Here is a 17,450-nt window from a genome sequence, read left to right as displayed (position 1 = left end):
GCCGCTGGAGAGCTGTCGGTGCCCACGGGATGCAGCTGACGTGGGTGCCAAGGCGAAGCAGCAGGTGCTCAGCGGGCGCTGCCCTTCGGGCACCTCATCCTCGCGACTCTGACATCGGCGCGACGATCGTCCTCATTTACGTGTGAGGAAAACCACCCTGAGAGATGTGAAAGCATGTGTCCTGCTCTCTTGGCCGGGAGCAGAGCCGAGATGGCAGCCCGGGTGGGTGGGGACCTGGGACCACACTGCCTGCTGTCAGGTCTTCCAGCCTTTTAGGGAACCAGAGGTCAGCAAACGGGGCGAAGCCAGCCTGCAGTTGGACTTTTGGCTTGTTTCGTTGGTGACTTATTCATGTGTTTATTGTATCACCCATCAGAGAACAATGGTTTTTTCATTGAGAAATGACTGCATTGTAAATGACTGTCTACATAATATCCCGGTCTTTCTTGTTCTGTGAAGGCTTGAATATCCAGTCTCATTTGAGGATAAGTGTGCCATGCCCTATTTTAAATGATTGGGTTGTAGTGATTAGTGGCTGAAATAGATTTTGTTTTAAATGATAGTGTCTGAAGTTTTGATGAAAGCCATTGATATTGGGTTGTGAGCAGGTTAACACTTTCATTTACTTCTAGACTCATGGCTCCTGCTGATTAAATGACTTTCGGGGAATTTATACAGGCTCGAATGGACAGCTCACCAGGGTGTGCATGGCAGAGATAAAAATAGACTTTCCTGTCACACTAATATCTCCCAAGTAGGGATGTGTTGAACGAGAACTACACAGAGAGACAATTTGCTTGGAGGTGGTAGCATGGTTGTTGAACTATCTATAGGGAAATCAAGCATTGGCTATGACGGAAATGTGCATATATTATGAGGTCAGCTGAGTAGCCTAAGACCCATTCCATAAAAAGTCTTTTTTTTTAAAGAAAAAAATAGGAATTTTGTGATTCTTCAACAGGATGTCCTAAAAATTTTTCGCGTTTCGTGTCATTACTATTTAGGCACTCATGTGCATGAGACATTCTTCAATCTTAAGAATTCTCTGTAATTTCCAAGTAAAACTTGAAAATTGGCCACAGCAATGCTGTGGAGTAATCTGTGTAGAGTTTTGAGCAACTCAGTGCAGTCGACCAAAACAAGAGTGAGCTTAAAAGCAGGTGTTCATTTTAATTAAATGCAGATTTGAGTCATCTGTTAACACTTTCGGCTTACCCAGGTTTACACCCTGTAATCTTGTTCATCCACGAGCGGCAATTTGACGGGTAGTTATCTTTGGGTACAGTCTTCAAAGGCGGTGTTGAACAGACATGTTTCTTATTAGCTGGTTTCTGCCACTTTCTGATTAGAACACGATGCCTTCATGTACAAAGCTAATAACCAAGATAAGGCCGGGCGGTGTGTTACAAACTTGCAGCACTGTAACCGCGAGCGAGCAGAAAGGCAGCGGTTAACCGTGCTCGGGGAGCCCTGATGGATTCAAGGAGTTTATTTCTCCAGGCTTTCAAATTTGATGACTATAGAGTACAAAGCTATTAAAAATATGACCTTTCTGTTTTTTTATACCTTGGCAAAAAGCCAGATAATGACTTTGTTTGACTTGCTTAGTATGGCAGAGTGCTTATTCAGATGGAAATAAAATGGCTTTTCTTTACTGGAAATTACACCTTGAAGTCTACCTGTCCATCATCGATACAGCACACAGACGGACATGTTAACTCAGGCCCCGGCGCTGTTAAGGAGACCCAGCATTTCCTTTTCTCCAGGGAGAGTGTATATTATCGTATAGATGTCACCAACTTACAGCGGTGACAGGCAAAACTATTGTCCTAGGTGAGCAGAGTACAAAAAAAGTGATTATAGTATATTATCAAAAAATCAAAATGATGTTTTTATCACAGCTTTAAAAGCACAATAAATATCATTTCCTCCTTAAGCCCTTGTTTTCTCACTGGGACTTTTAAACCAGGTGAAGCCAACACGCCCGGATGTCTCAGCCCGGGTTTTAGTCTGAACATCACAAAATACACACAAAAAAGTAAAGATTCTGTTTTTCTAAATTGTGGATTAATTTCTGAAAGTTCTTAACCTGGAAGATGTTGCTCTCCGGGCTTCTGAGGAGTGAAAGAAACGGCAGGGACTTTGTGGACTCGTTCCCACGTGTGGTGTAGGGAAAAGCATTCCCTCCGCATGCGGTGACAGAGAGGAAACAAGTCTCTTTCAGGATTTATGTAAGAAGCAGAAGCGGCTCCTTTTTGGGGTCCAGGGAAATCACCTGGCCTCGGGCCGAGGGGCTTCCTCTTCCCAGGACTGCCCGACCTGGAGGAGCTCAGGCCCCTGTGACACCAGCATCCCCTGAGAAGCGCGTGTGATTGCTTAGAAAACACCAGAAAGCGGACTTCTTCCTGAGGCCCGGTTTCTTTCACTTTCATTTTTTGTTAACAGAAAATAATGATAAGGTGACAACAGTGAGAAGAAGGCACAAAGAAAAGTTCCAGAGGGATCAGCAGACACCCTGGGCTTCATGGTCTCTCCTTACCCCCAGATTCCCTTTCCATGTTGCCCTGTCCACCTGGGGCCGGCGCCCAGGGGCTTGCCTTCCAGTCCTGCAGTGATCTGCTTGGGACTCACTCCTGGACTGGAGAAAGCCTGTTTGTTCAAACTGGCCGGGTGTCACCTCCAGCACAGAGAGGCCCCATGACCCAGGACGCAACCCGGGACTCACTGCGGGCCACGTCCCATCATCCAGAGGCACCTGGGGGCGTGGCGGCTGGATGCTCAGGGCCAGGTTGCACGGGGGGGCACTGTCACCAAGTGACACGGTGGGGCACTGTCACCATGCCAGGGGTGTGAAGGGATGCCGAGGGCCAAGTTGTGTGGATGGCACCGTCACCCCGGAACGGGGTGTCCTCAGCGTGTGCCTTGTTTCCGAGAGTCAAAATGCACAGAACACGCAGAACTGCGTGGGGATGCGTGACTCCTCCCCGGCCTCTCCATCCCCATAGCCTTGGGGGGCTGGAATGGGGGTGTAGTGACCCGGGAAGTATCCCTCTCCCAAAAGACACGGCCACGGCTCTTTATGTTAGAGGCTGAGACTGTTCCACAGACATGTCATCCCTCCAGTGTCCACACCCCTGTGCAGGGCAAGGGCCATCACAAACCCACCACAGTCCACTTGGAAATGGGGCGCTCCCACCCCGTGGGACAGTGGCGCCCATGCTGGAAACACGCTGACTTCACCAGCACTCTCATCTTCATTGCATTTGTCAGTGGGAAACTGTGGCCCCAAATAAGAGAGAGCCACAGAACACTGCTCTGACCGGAAAGAGCGGTCTGGTCACCCCTCCAGGAAAGCCAGCAGGGGCTGGTGCAGGGTGAGGTCTGTCCTACAGAGTTGGCGGGGGAGGCTGGTGTTGTACTTTGAGGAGTGTGACCTTCCTCAGAAATGAAGGACATGGCAGCTATATTTTATGTTGATTAATTACACCTTTTCTCTCATTTTTCTCGCCACCACACAGGAAGGGCATTGACGATGGCATACATTTCTACGGAGGATCCCAGGGGGAGTGTAACTGAACCGAAATCATCACTCAAAAGTACGGCTGCTTGTGGAACTCTGTGCTTCTCTCATGTGGGGAACTTGAATGTTTCATCCAGGAAAGAAAGAAGGATGAGGATCAAAACCAGCGAGCAGTGCCGGACACCCATCTGCCGCCCAGACACCCTCTCTACCCCATCCTGCTCTGCTCTGGGTCCTGGGAGGCTGGTCCCTGAGGGTGGTGGGACAGGGGCACCTCTGGGTCCCGTTGGTTTCGGCAGTCGGCACAGTGACCTACTCCTGAGGGTGGGAGGGGTCTTGGGGTGGTTTCCTGTCGGTTTGTTTGTCAGTGTGTGCCTCCCCCTAAGACCAGCACGTCTCTTGGACGGCTCTTCTGGTTTGCAGACCTCCCTGGGTTCAGAGACCGGGTCCCTCTCTTTCACCTGAAGGTGCAGCTCCCTGGTAGGTCACTGTGCTTTTTCGTTCCTCCAACGTTCTCAGCATCTTTGAAAATGTTTCCTTTACTGCATTTCTTATCCATCCCCCTGAGTGCTGTCTGTTGCCTGCCCAAACCTGTGCCCCTAAGTTCTAGCCTTTTCTCTAACATGGTGCCTTTGAGCAAGTCATAGAATTGTTTTGTACATTAGAAGAAGAGTGGGCTGACTTATGATTTTTTAACTCATCTAAGACCTTATAATTCCAGCTTTAAGATAAAATACCCACCACCATTACCATTACCCCATCGACTACCATTCAACCAAAAAAAGTATAACTTATAGCTTACCACCTTTTTAACAAGCCCTACAAGATTTCAAACGTGAGAGGCATAAAAAGATTCTATCAATTCTAAAAACTCTTAACTAAAGGTAATACTGATATTTTCAATCATAGACTATTTTATCATAATTTCCCATAGTGATTTTTGATTCTAACAGGTCATTTTTCTCCAAGTACAATGTCACTAAGTGTTAAAATTAGATCTTGCTTAGTGATGTCTCCTAGCAAAGTTGAGGGAGTTAAACCCTATGGCAGAGTAGCTGGCAGCTTATCAATGAATTAAATACAAACAATTTGCATTGTTTTGTTGGAGAAATCATTAGGGTAGGCTTAATCACAACAAAAAATTAAGACTACTAACAAGGAATTGTAGACAGAACTTCCTTCCGATAATGGCTGTTTGAAGAAATCGTTAGATCCTCTCTTCAGAAAACAACTGTAAAGATGAAACCCTTGTCCCCTGTAGCTGGTGGGAGGTCTGTCAGGCTAGCATTGGGAGTGTTGTGACCCAAGGAAGTATCCCTCGACCAGAGAACATGACCATGGTTCTTTAAATAGGAGGCTAAGGCTGTTCCATGGCCCCTGTCGGGGAGAACCTGTTGTTTCTTGGCTGCATTTAGTGCATCACTTGGTCTGAGGACATAGATGACATAAAATAATTAACAGACGAATTAAAGTCATGCACTCAGTCATATGAGAAGAGACTGAGTAACATAAAAGGCAGGAGACACGTGAAAAATAAATTACAAAATGGCAAAAGCAAATCCAGTTGTATCAATTAATTGCATTAAATACGAAGGGCCTAAACACCCAAATAAAAAGGCAAAGGTCATCAGATTAGATGAATAAGCAAGATCTAGCTATATGCTGTCTACAAGATACACACCTTAGAGTCAAAGACACAAATATGTTGAAAATGAAAAGAATAGAAAAATACCATGAAAAGAGTAAGTCTCAAAAAGGTACATTTGCTATGTTATTTATTGATAGAACAATTAAGTGTAAAATTAGCCAGTTTCTAGAAGACTTAAGCAACAGTATAAATCAACTCAACTTAGCTAATAAAAATAATAATTACAAAATGCATATTATTCTAAGGCTGAAAGAAACATTTAACACAATAGACAATATGCTAGGCCATAAAATGTCAATAAATTTAATATTAATAAACAACACTGCCATCATATACAGATGTTTCTTCACCACAATGAAACTAATCAGAAATCGGCAAGAGAAAAAACGAGAAAAATCTAAAAATATTTAGAAATTAAACATTATACTTCTAAATAACCCATAGATCAATGAAGAAATAACACAGAAAATAAGAAAATATTTAAAATCAAACAGAATTATTTAAAATTTGTGGAGCGTAGCTAAGACAGTACTTAGAGGGCAATGTATAGCTTTACACATCTCTATCGGAAAGGAAGAACGAGCTCAAATCAATAGTCTAAACTTCCATGTGAGTATAGTAGAAAAATAAGAGCAAACCAAAATCAAAGCAAGACAGAATGAAGACTAGAGTAGAAAACCATGAAATAGAAAACAAACCTAAAAATCAGAAAAACTGACAAATATTTAGGTAGATCAATCAGGAACAAAAGACAAAAGACCAAAGTGAGGCCCAAACTTCACCTATACAATGGTCATTTGGATACCTAATCCTGAATTGCACCCTGCATCTATTAAATAAAAAAAGACAGAAGACATAGATTACCAAACCCAGAAATGAAAGAAGAAACATCACCACCAATCTACAAACATTAAAATGTCATAAAGGAATGCTATGAGAAGCTTTATACCACAAATGAGGCAACTTTGATAAAACAAAGAAATTTCTGGAAATGAACACATTTCCAAAAGTGACTAAAGAAGAAACAAAATTTGAAATTAAAAAACAAATTTAAATTAAGTTAATAATTAAAGATTTTTTCCACAAGAGAAGCCCAGGCTCAGATGGTGTCACTGGTGAATTTATTAAATATTTGAGGAAGAAATAATATCTACCTTTCACAGATTCTTTCAGAACATAGAGACGACAGCAATTCTTTCCAAATTATCTAAAGAGTCAATGCAATCTCTGTCAAATCTCAGAACGGTTTTTTGTTTTTTTTTTGTAAAAAATGACAAGTTACTCCTCAGATGTATATAGAAATACAAAAGATCTAACAGTCAAAACAATCTTGCAAAAATATAAAAAGAAAAAAAAATTGGAAAACATACACTAGCTGATTCGAAATTTACTAAATTAAGTGAACAAAACAGAGTTCATGAATAAATGCTTACATTTATCAGAAAATAATTTCTACTAAGGTGCCAGGACATTTAAATGGAGAAATGGTAGTCTTTTCAATAAATGGTTCTGAGACAATTGTATAATCACCTTCAAAGTAATAAATTAAAAGAGTTTGCTTTTATACTATACACAAATATTAACCCGAAGTGAACCATAGACTTAAAGGTCATTACTAAAATTTTAAAGCTTCTAGAATAAAGCATAGAAGACAATCTTATTAGTTTGACTCTGACAAATAATTATTAGACATGGCATAAAAATTTATTAAAGGAAAAATGAGCCAGGCTCAGTGGCTCAGCTTGTAATCCCGTGCTTTGGGAGGCCTAGGTGGGTGGATTGCCTGAGCCCGCAGGTTCGAGACCCACCTGGGCAACTTGGCGAGACCTCATCTCTACAGTAAATAATAATTAAAAAAAAAATTAGCTAGGAGTTCCAGCTACTTGGACGGCTGAGGTGGAAGGATTGCTGGAGCCCAGCAGGTTGAGGCTGCGGTGGCCCGGAGCGGCCACTGAGCTCCAGTCTGGGCGACAGAGTGAGACTCCAACTCTGGGGGGGGGGAAAAAGGAAAAATGAAAAAGTTGAACCTCAACAAATTTTTAAACTTTTGAGCTTCAAAAAACATCATTAAGGAAATGAAAAGGTAAGCCACAAGCTGGCTAAAAATATTTTCAAATTATATGTCTGGTAAGGCACTTTTATCTAGTATATGTAAAGAATCTTAACACTCAATAACATGACAAGAATCCAATAAAAAGGAGTAAAATTTTGAGAAGTCATGCCACCAAAGATAATACACAGAAAACAAATAACATGAAAAGGTGGTTAGCATCATTAGTCACCGGGGAAATGCAAATCAAAACCACACAAAAGGTTTAGCCATATACCCCCTGGAATAGCCCTAATTATAAAGACAAACTACCAAGCATTGTATAGACTATGGAGAGACTGGAACCACCATTCGCTGCTGTTGGGAACATGAAATGGTATGGCTACTTTAGGAAAGAATAAGGGAGTTTCCCAAAGAGTTAAACACCCACCTGTTACATGACAGGTTAATCAACACCTAGGCATCTACCCAAGAAGGAATGAGAACACAAGTCCACCCAAAACCATGTAAGGGAACATTCCTGGGGGTATTATTCACAGCAGGATAGGGCACATGTCCATCAAGTATGGGAGGAATGAACAAAAGGAGCCATATCCAAAGCAAAGAATACCACCCAGGAAAGCGAAGGTGTGTGAACCACACATGCACATGACCATATGGGCGAGTCTCAAAGACGTTACGTGAAGCACAAGTGAGAAGAAAGACACTACATAGGGTACAATTCGTTTGTGTGAAATGTCCAGAAAGGCAACTCTCTAGACATGCAAAGTCCACTCATGGCTGCCGGGGCAGGGTGTGGGCATATGAATTTACCGCGAGAGGGAGTGAGGGGTGGCGATGGCGGCCCAACTCTGTAAATGTACGACAAGGATTGAATTGAACACTACGTATAAATGAACTTTATGGTATGGAAATTCTCAATAAAGGTGTAACCCACATACTTTGCATTCCACAGTAGTTTCTATTGTGCTCCTGGAAATCACCCACTTTATTACACTTGAGTAAGTGTGAACTCTCATTTGGGAAAACTTTTGTGATAAAACCAGACTTCCTTCAACTCACTTGAGCCTCCACTCCAGTGCACAAATCCAGCCTCAGCACCGAACGCCACCGCCCTCCCAGCTATGCCATGTCTCTCCTTGAACTTCTAGTCCATCCTGTTGAACTGCCATTCCCTCCTCTGTCACGGAGGACATGCAGTTGCACGTGAGTGGATTCCTTGCCTTCTTGAATACTCTGGAGACCCCGTGAGTACAGAACCAGGGACTTCCCGCCTCAAGAAAGCCCAATGTGGGGGCTGAGCAGGGTAGAACAACAGCTGATATTGGTAGAGCTTCCTAGAGACCTATGGCATCGAGGCTTCCAACAATCCCTTGGGTAGACACTATTGTTGTGCTATGCATGATGCAGCTAAGACACAGCAAGGTGCAATGATTTACCTAGTGTGAGAAATAAGAATGGTGATTTATCTTCAAATTGGAGTCTAGCTTGTCTTGGGTTCTCAGGATGGTCTCAAAGTGCTTTGTGCTTCACTTTTGTTGATTCACTTCCTGCTTCTTTGCGCTTCCTTTTCACGGGATTTTTACTTTGGTAGGCTTAATGCTTAAATTTTTGGCTGGATCCTATCAGAATGGTAATTCTGTAAGCCAGTCGGCAAATAGGACATACAAATGAAATGTTTCTGTCAGCCAATCAAAAGGGGCCATGTAGGCGCCGTATGGGAGAGCCTGTAACTTCTGCAGTATTCCTCCAGTGACGAACCAGGAGAGGGACCTGCACTTTAGGGATAAAAGTGCCGATTCTTCTGGCTTTGGTGTGCCTGCCCACCAGACACCCAACCTTGGAAGACCATCATTAAAGTCTCATTTCTGCTGCATTTCACTTCTCTGTGTCCATCCTTTGATTTTGGACAGGTGAGTTCATTTCTCACAGCTAGTAAAGATGAATTCAGAGTAAGAACCTGGACTACCTCCATTTTTAACCAGGAAAGAATTTTGGATTCTCTCCATATTTTCTGATGGACTGAAGGGCTCTACTTGCTTGGCCATAGCGTGGCTTTTCAACTGGTGACCTGGACTCCCCGGGCCCATAAATAATCATGCCATCCTGTCCTGGTGTCTCTGAATGCAGGCCTACATGACCAGGAGCGGCTGTATGTGTTTCCAGATGCTGCCAACATCTCTGGTATTGGCAGAACACACACACTGTGAGCCTGTAATCACAAATGGGAGGGATCTTCAGGAGGTTAGGGCAATTCTCCACCTCCAAAAATAACATTGATTGATCTGTTTTTAAGAGACTGACATATGTAACTCTTTATTAAAAAATTATTAAATAACTCCCTGAAATAAAAAGGCAGTCATGTAATTAATAGTTATGTACTGCATGACAGCATAATTACTCATTACCAAGATGCAGGAACAAAATGACTTCTAATTTTATCTTCAGAGTCTTCAAAGGTAAAAAAGTACTTGCAAAAGAAGTAAACTGGGAAGGGAAGACAGCTTCAGTGACTGTCTGAAATTTTTCTAGACTTGGAATTTTGAGAATCTAAACATTAAACTACAAATGATGTTATACTACATTTATTTAAGCAGGTGACTAATTAAAAACACTTGAATATCTCAATAAAATAAATTTAAAATACTCACGTAGAAGGATTCTAGCACTGTTGTGTCAGCTAAAGATAAAAAAAACTCTCTGGAACAAGAGAACTTATCTGTGAATTTATCTGCATCCGTTCAAAATTGGCAAAAATGCCTCTATAAATTATTCAGAATTATTGATGAGTTCTGAGATCTAAAAGACATTTTTCGAGCTTGCTTTCTCTGATAGAAAGAAGCATCTAGCACAAGGGCACGGTCCACCTACCTAAGGAGGTACTGAGTCCAGGCCAGGATGCAGACGGGCTGAGGAACCCTCTTCCCCCCTCCTGGGATGGAAAAGACCCTTCCTTGGATAACTAGGACATGGAAGTCAAATGCAGGGCACAGGTCAGACGCCCGTCACAGGGGTGAGGTGACAGGGACAGGCCTGGCAGGATCTTGGCGTTGGCTGGGGTTTCAGCACTACGGACAGGGACCAGACCAAAGTCCCTGGTAGGGGACAACCGGGAAACTTGCCTTTGGGAGGCAGGCTTTGCGTTGGGAGTCCCGGCTTATGTGGTGGAGATCATGCATGGCTAGGATGTCTCCACAGGCTTCTCAAAGAACTGGACGCCACAGAGAGTTCTGGCCATCAGCAAGTTAGTATTTAGTGAGATTAGGCTAGTGGCAAAATACCAGATTGGCAAATTGACAGCCAGACAAAAAACACCCAGGCTGACGGCTTCCCCACTCCAGCCCACAGGGCCACTGGGGGCTCCTGAGGGTCCCAAAGCTCTCACCACCCTTCCCGCCGCATCTGGCTCAGCTCCTGCCTTCCTGCCCCTCCTCACCTGGCACCACCACGCTTCCCACCCTGCCCAACTCCGTGCTCGTTCCTCTGCCAACACTCAGCTCTGAGTTCACCCGGTACCCCCGGTGTCCCCTCTTCAGCACTCTGGCCTTGTCCTGCAGTCCCATCTGACCCTTCTCTTCCAGGTGTGAATTCTCCACGTTCTCAAGTAGTGATGGGAGTTTATGGAATGCCCCGTGAGGCCAGCTGGCTTCCTCTTAGGGGTGCCAGCAGTGCCCGTTTGTAGCGATATCCCTGGCTGCCCCTGGACTCAACAGGAAAGAGACCCCTAAAACATTTGCCAGAGTCCTGGGAGGAGAAGGTGGGTGTGGCTCTAGGCAGCCCAATGTCTGTCATTACCATGACCTTTCAAAGTCATCCGTGAAGTCACCTACATATTCTGAAGTTGCCCAATTGGAGTATTTTTGCATAAACAGATTTAAATTTCTACAGTGTAGGAGGCTGAGGCAGGAGGATCGCTTGAAACCTGTAGTACAAGACCAGCCTGGATGACATACCAAGATTCCATCTCTACAAAAAAATTAAAAAAAAAAAGACCTCCACTGTGGTTATGTGTCTCCCATCAAAATCCTCTCTTGCTGGGGTCCTGCTTCTTTTCTCCTTGCCTGACTGCCTGGGGTCCTTCCTTCTCCTTGGCTCCGCTCACCCTGTCTCCTCAAGTGCTACTCTCCAGGCACCCCAGCCCGGTCATGTCCTGCTCCCTGCATGTTACCTGCCATGCCATTACCCCATCAAACAGGAGTCGGCTCCTGGGTAGCTTTTCTCCTTGAGCATCAAGACCTAGCTTTAGCATTTCAACAACCCAGGTGCTCACAAGGTGAGGCTAGGTGAACCTTGGATTAATTTATGGGTTTGGAGGCTGCTTTTCTTTTTCTTTTTTTCTTTTTTGAGTTGGAATCTCACTCTGTCACCCAGGCTGGAGTGCTGCTGGACTCCATTGATCCTTCCACCTCAGCCTTCCAAGTAGCTGAAACTACAGGCATGTGCCACCATGCCCAGCTAGTTTTTTTATTTATTGTAGAGACTAGGTCCCGTCACATTACCTGGGCTGGTCTTGAACCCATGGGCTCAGGCAATCCAATCCATTTGCCTCGCCCTCCCAAAGTGCTGGGATGACAGGCTGAGCCACCGAGCCTGGCCTGGAGGCTGCTTTTCTAGCCTGAGTGCCTGAAGATCAGAGCCCTGGAGGATTGCACTGCAGACGTGAGGCTCGATAAGGACTCTGGTGACCACAGCCTTGAATTCTGCTCAGAGCAGGGCCAAGCTATGCATTTGAGATGGTTTTGCATAGGGGGAGAGATTCTGCCCCATCTGTCCACAACTGCCTTTCTATCTTGATCTTTTTCCCTGTCTCATCACCTTGTTCCATCTGTGGGAGGCGGAAGGGCACAGCGGACTGTCTCTCGGGCCAACTTTGACCTCAGTTCTGATTCTCAGGCCTGGCACAGACTCCCAGAGGAAAGCATAGAGACACAAGCTACAAAACCTTGTCGAAGACGTTTATCCACAGATTAAATTGGCTGTGGAATCTAAATGTCCAAGTTTCTAACAGAATGAACGTCTGCTGGTTTGTGTGTGAAGAGACACAGAGGCGCTGGCCATTTTGCAGAAGGAACACTGGGAACAGGAGCTGAGGCTGTTTCTGTAGTGTCCTGTCCACTGGTGGCCTCTTTTCATTTAGGTAATCACTTCTCTAATCCACAAGACAAAATGAAATGTCCTGAAATGCAGCCCTCTCCAAGTCACCTGGTTTTTTCTCTTTTTTTAATAAGTTGGAGTCTCCCTCTGTTGCCCAGGCTGGGGTGCAGTGGCACAATTATGGCCACTGTAGCTGCAACCTGCTCAGGTGATCCTTCCGCCACAGCCTTCCAAGTAGGTGAAGCCACAGGCACGCACCCCCACACCTGGCTAATTTTTTGATTTGTTGTAGAGACGAGGTCTCGCCAAGTTGCCCAGGCTGATCTTGAACCCCTGGGCTCAGGCAATCCTCTCACCTCTGCCTCCTAAAGTGCTAGAATTTCAAGTGGGAGCCACTGCTCCTGGTTCACCTATCTTTTTTATTGCTATTCGTCTCGAGGTGACATAACTGCAGCACTTAGAAACGCACGTCCCAAATATGCAGTCTTTTTCAGGTTCCCTGAGATGGTCTTTCTCTTCATCTCACCCACTACTTTGATGCAGCTCCTCACCAGGTCCTACGATGACATGAGCCCATCTCCTGCGCTGAGCCCACCCAGAGGTTAGTCCTCCTCTGCTGACCTTTGACCTACCCCTCCAGCATCGTGCCTCAACACCCAGCAGAGGACGGCGAATTAATTGCGGTTGGTGTTTATCCAGTTGAAACAGGGGCATAGGGCGGAGATGACACGTTCCGAGCTGCGTTTCATATGACACTAACGTACTGTCATGTTGCTTCCCATGAATTAACACGTCAGCCCATGGGAAGGTGGGCATGAGCCTTGCAAAGGGCTCCACAGGACACTTGTCGTGCTGCTGACAAGCCTGTCTCGGCTGCAGGGTGGATTCCCACCGACTCGCAAGGGGCTGTTCACCTCCTCTAGAATGCTTGGCAGAGTGAGTGCATCGGCCCACAACCCGTGAGGATGCCCAGGGTGCCTCAAGCACGCAGCAGGCAGCCCGGGGAGCCGGGCCCAAGGAGGAGCCAGCCCGCCCTTCCCACTCCCAGGCAGCCCCAGGGGATCCAGGGAAGGCAGACGCAGCCCTCCCTGCCCACCCGCAGGCAGCCCAAGGGAATCTGCAAAGGAGGAGGCGCCTGCCCTACCCACCCCTGGCAAGCCTGTCCCTGTCCTGTTGGGCACTCCTCTCTTACTGTGGGCTTCCGGGTCTGGAGGCCAGCGGTTGCCTGGGCTGCTACTGATCCCTGTGTGGTGGGCCCGGGCTCTGCCCTCATTGTCTGGGAGGTCGGAGGCCGGGCAGCCCCCCTGCCAGGACATGGCCTTCCCGGGAGAGCAGTGACAGAGGGCTGCAGGTGAATGTGGGGACAAACCCACTCCTGAGCCTCCCCGCCTCCCGGGTGTTCAGGGAAAGACATGCTTGGCAAGGGTCTTGGAAGGGGCGTGAGGGCCCTTGAGGCACCGCAATGACCCTGTGACCCTTGTGCGGCCTTGGGATTCATGCTTCTGACGCCAGATTGCCTTCTTCCCAACTGTGGGCTGCTTCCTACTCGCTAGACTGTTAATGTCTGTGTTTGCAAACCATTGTAGAATCCTGCACTGGGGTGGCGGAGTCTAATCCAACTCCGTTCTACATGAGAACCAGCAGACATGCTAACAAATGAGCATAATTTAATCATGGCTTTTCCTGCCCAAGCTATTGCCGACAAAACCCTATGTCTAATACTTGGCCACCTGTGCCTGTGACTCTCGGATGTCCTGGCATCCTGCTTCATGAGTCAAAGAAACTCACTACCGGGAGGATGGCTTGAGGCCAAGAGTTGGAGACCAGACTGGGCTACACAGTCACACCCCATCTCTACAAAAAAATGAGAGGAATAGGCAGGTGGTGTGTGCCTGTCATCCCAGCTACTTAGAATGCTGAGGTGGGTGAGAGGACTGCTGGAGCCCAGGAGTTGGAAGCTGTGGTAAGCCACGACCGTCTCACTGTATTCAAGCCTGATGAACAGAGCAAGACCCTGTCTTTAAAATAAAAAAGATATAAGCCAAGTGCTACCCACCCAGCCTCACAGGAACGAAAAGCACAGAATGATCTTGCATCAGAATCCCATCAGAAAATACACCAAAGTGTCTACCTGGTGCCACTCCAAGAACATCTACCCCATAGATACTCCAGGAACATCTAGCCCGGTGCCTATTCCAGGAATATCCGCCCTGGTAGACACCTATGGAGTGCTTGTCTTACAGCTTGAGGTCAGCTGGACAAGTGCCTGGAGCCTCTCTGGCTAGAGTTGTGGCTTATTTATGAGGCAGCCTGTGAACACCACCAGGTATTTTGGCTTTGAGTTTCCACCCAGAAACAGGAGCTGACTATTTCTTCACGCATTGCACAGATATCCACGAAGGCCCACTTGAGCCCAAGGCCACTCCAGGTCCATCAGTGAGACAGGCGAGGGCTCGGTCCTCCTCGAAGCTCGCGTTCTGGTGAGGGCAGGGAAGGTTACGCATCTGTAAATGTCAGCTTAGCTCCAGGTGGCAACACAAGCGACAAAGTAGCATGACGGAGCCTCAGAGGGGCAGAGGGAGGGCTCACTGCTCAGCCGTGACACCGTCCCCTTTGCCCCTTGGTGTCGGGGTGCTCCCGGGAAGGGGAGGGGACGCAGGGCACTCGGCTTGGGCAGCGTCAAAGCCCCTTCTGAGGAAACGGGCTGCCTCCATTTTGATCAGTCTCTACCCCAGCTCTGCTGCCTGGACCGTTTAGATTTCTGAGTTGCAGAAACAGAGGCGAGAGAGCTGTTCCTCAGTGCAGCCACCGCCCTGTCGTGAAGCCAGGCGAGAGAATGGCCCATGGCCCTGTCCCTGCCGTGAGGTCTCGGCTTCCACAAGACAGAGGGGTAAGGATGTGTGGCATGCTCAGCGTACACTTAGCATACCAAGCGTTTTGTGCATGGCCCTGACATCACCCCATAAGCGTCCCCCTCCTGCCCCCCCTCCCTCCTTCACTCAGGGACACACATGCAGCACCTGCCACTACCAGGCACGGGGACGCACCGGAGGCACAGCTACGAACAGGTACCCCAAGCTCCTCCCAAGGGACCCAACATTGGCGGCTGCTGTTGCCACTGTGAGGCCATATCCCAGGGACAGGGTGGGCTTGGGTTCAGAGCCAGTGGCCTCATGTCCACATCCCACAGTCAACCATGCACATGTCAGAGTGCAACAAGGTATGCCTGTCACTAACTGCTGAATGGGGTCTCTTACCACTCTCGGTGCTTGGACAGGGCTAAGATCTCCAAGGGGACGGCTTATTCTTGGAATATCGTTTATCCAGGTAACGAGACCACATGGACGGATGGATGGGGGTCGACTGGTGGGTGGGTGGGTGGACAGCTGGTGGACAGGGTGGGTGGGTGGAAGGGTGAATCTGGTTATCTGAAGTCTTCCCGGCGGAGACCTTGTGTAAAGTATAGCGCTATGCTGGGATGCAGGACAAGGACGGTCTCTGTGCTCCACCTGCCACCATTTCTAGGAAAATGTGACTCTACCGGCCACTTTCATGAAGGGAATTTGCACTGTGGATGGTGATTGGCAGCAGCAATTTGGAGAACAGAATCAGACTGTGGCCATGATTTTGGAGACATATAACAGCACAGTCATTCTCACAGAAACTGTTCTCTCAAACGTATTGTCTTTGTCTTCTGAAACTGCTACCACAAGGTGTAGATGAGTATTAACTTGGTGAGGTGCTCTCTGCATGCATTATCATAAGAGAATGTGTCTGAGTTTTGCAGAGAAAAATGAAGTCCCAGTGGCAGACTGAGACATTTTAATACAATGCTATTGATTTTCAAACTTATAACTCTTAGAAACCTAATTGTCTTTAGTTAATGTCTCGGCTCTTCCCAGGCCATAAAGGAATCTAGATTGGACGAAAACCTTATAATTGTATTAAACATCCACGAAGGAAAACAACTTAGATCTCTCAAACACCCAACTGCTTAAAGATTCACACACATGTGGCATGCATACACACTTGCATACACACGCACACATGCACACTTCAATGCAAATATTCCAAAACCTGAAGAACCCACAATCTGAACCAAGCATTTCAGACAAGGGATGTTCACCCTGTGTGTGTGCACATGTGTGTGTTCAACTGTCTATCATCTATCTATCATTGATCATCTATCTTCTATCTATCAATCAACGAATCTATCAATCTATCATCTATCATCTCTCTATCATCTATCTATCTAATCTACCATCTATCGGTGGCTCAGCTTGTCATCCCGCGCCTTTGGGCAGCAGAGGTGAGTGGATTGCCTGAGCCCGTGAGTTCAAGACTCGCCTGGGCAGCGAGACCTCATCTCTAAAATAAATCAAAAAAAAAAAAAAATCAGCCTGGCGTGGTAGCGCATGCCTGTAATTCCGGCTACTCGGAAGGCTAAGGCAGAAGGATTGTCGGAGCCCAGCAGGTTGAGGATGCGGTGGCCGGGAGCAGCCACTGCACTCCAGTGTGGGCGACAGAGTGAGACTCCAACTCAAAAAAAAGTATATATATATCTATCATCTCTCAATGTCCATATCAATCATCTGTCCATCTATCGATCTGTGATCTATCTACCGTCTGCCGTCTGTCATCTGCCACTGCCTCTGCTTCTTCGAGGCCCCTGGCGAACGCACACCCAGTCTTACACTGTGCAGTCTGGGTAGTTTCCCAACCACGTTCGCATGCAGTTTTGTCCGGTGACCCTCCAACCTCATGCTTAGGGGATGGGCTGCCCTGGGCCCGTCCTGATGGCTCAGTAGGCTGCGTGGCGACTGGGCACTGCGGTCGGGGACGCCTGAGTCCAGCCCTGCTCCTCTAACAGGAAGTGACCTGGAGCAGGGGAGCATCTTCCCAGGCCCGTGTAAACGTGTACATCGGGAGGGCTTTGTGTTGTGTGTCAGGAGTCCTGCTGGTGTTGTCTGACGACGTGAGGTTTCTTGCTGGCGTCGAACAACTCAGAATACTTTCTTCCCATGCTCCCCAATCCGCACGCTCCTCCCGACCCCCACTAAGCCACGGGCTGGCCCGGGCGTTTCCTCATGGCTTCTGTGGTTCCTGGTGCCACAGCCCTGCATGGGGCTCCCTGGGCT

Source organism: Carlito syrichta, unplaced genomic scaffold, assembly GCF_000164805.1.
Source record: "Carlito syrichta isolate Samal-C Ts95f unplaced genomic scaffold, Tarsius_syrichta-2.0.1 Scaffold308796, whole genome shotgun sequence".
NCBI classification, from domain to species: Eukaryota; Metazoa; Chordata; class Mammalia; order Primates; family Tarsiidae; genus Carlito; species Carlito syrichta.
Note: the sequence above shows the minus strand (reverse complement) of the source record.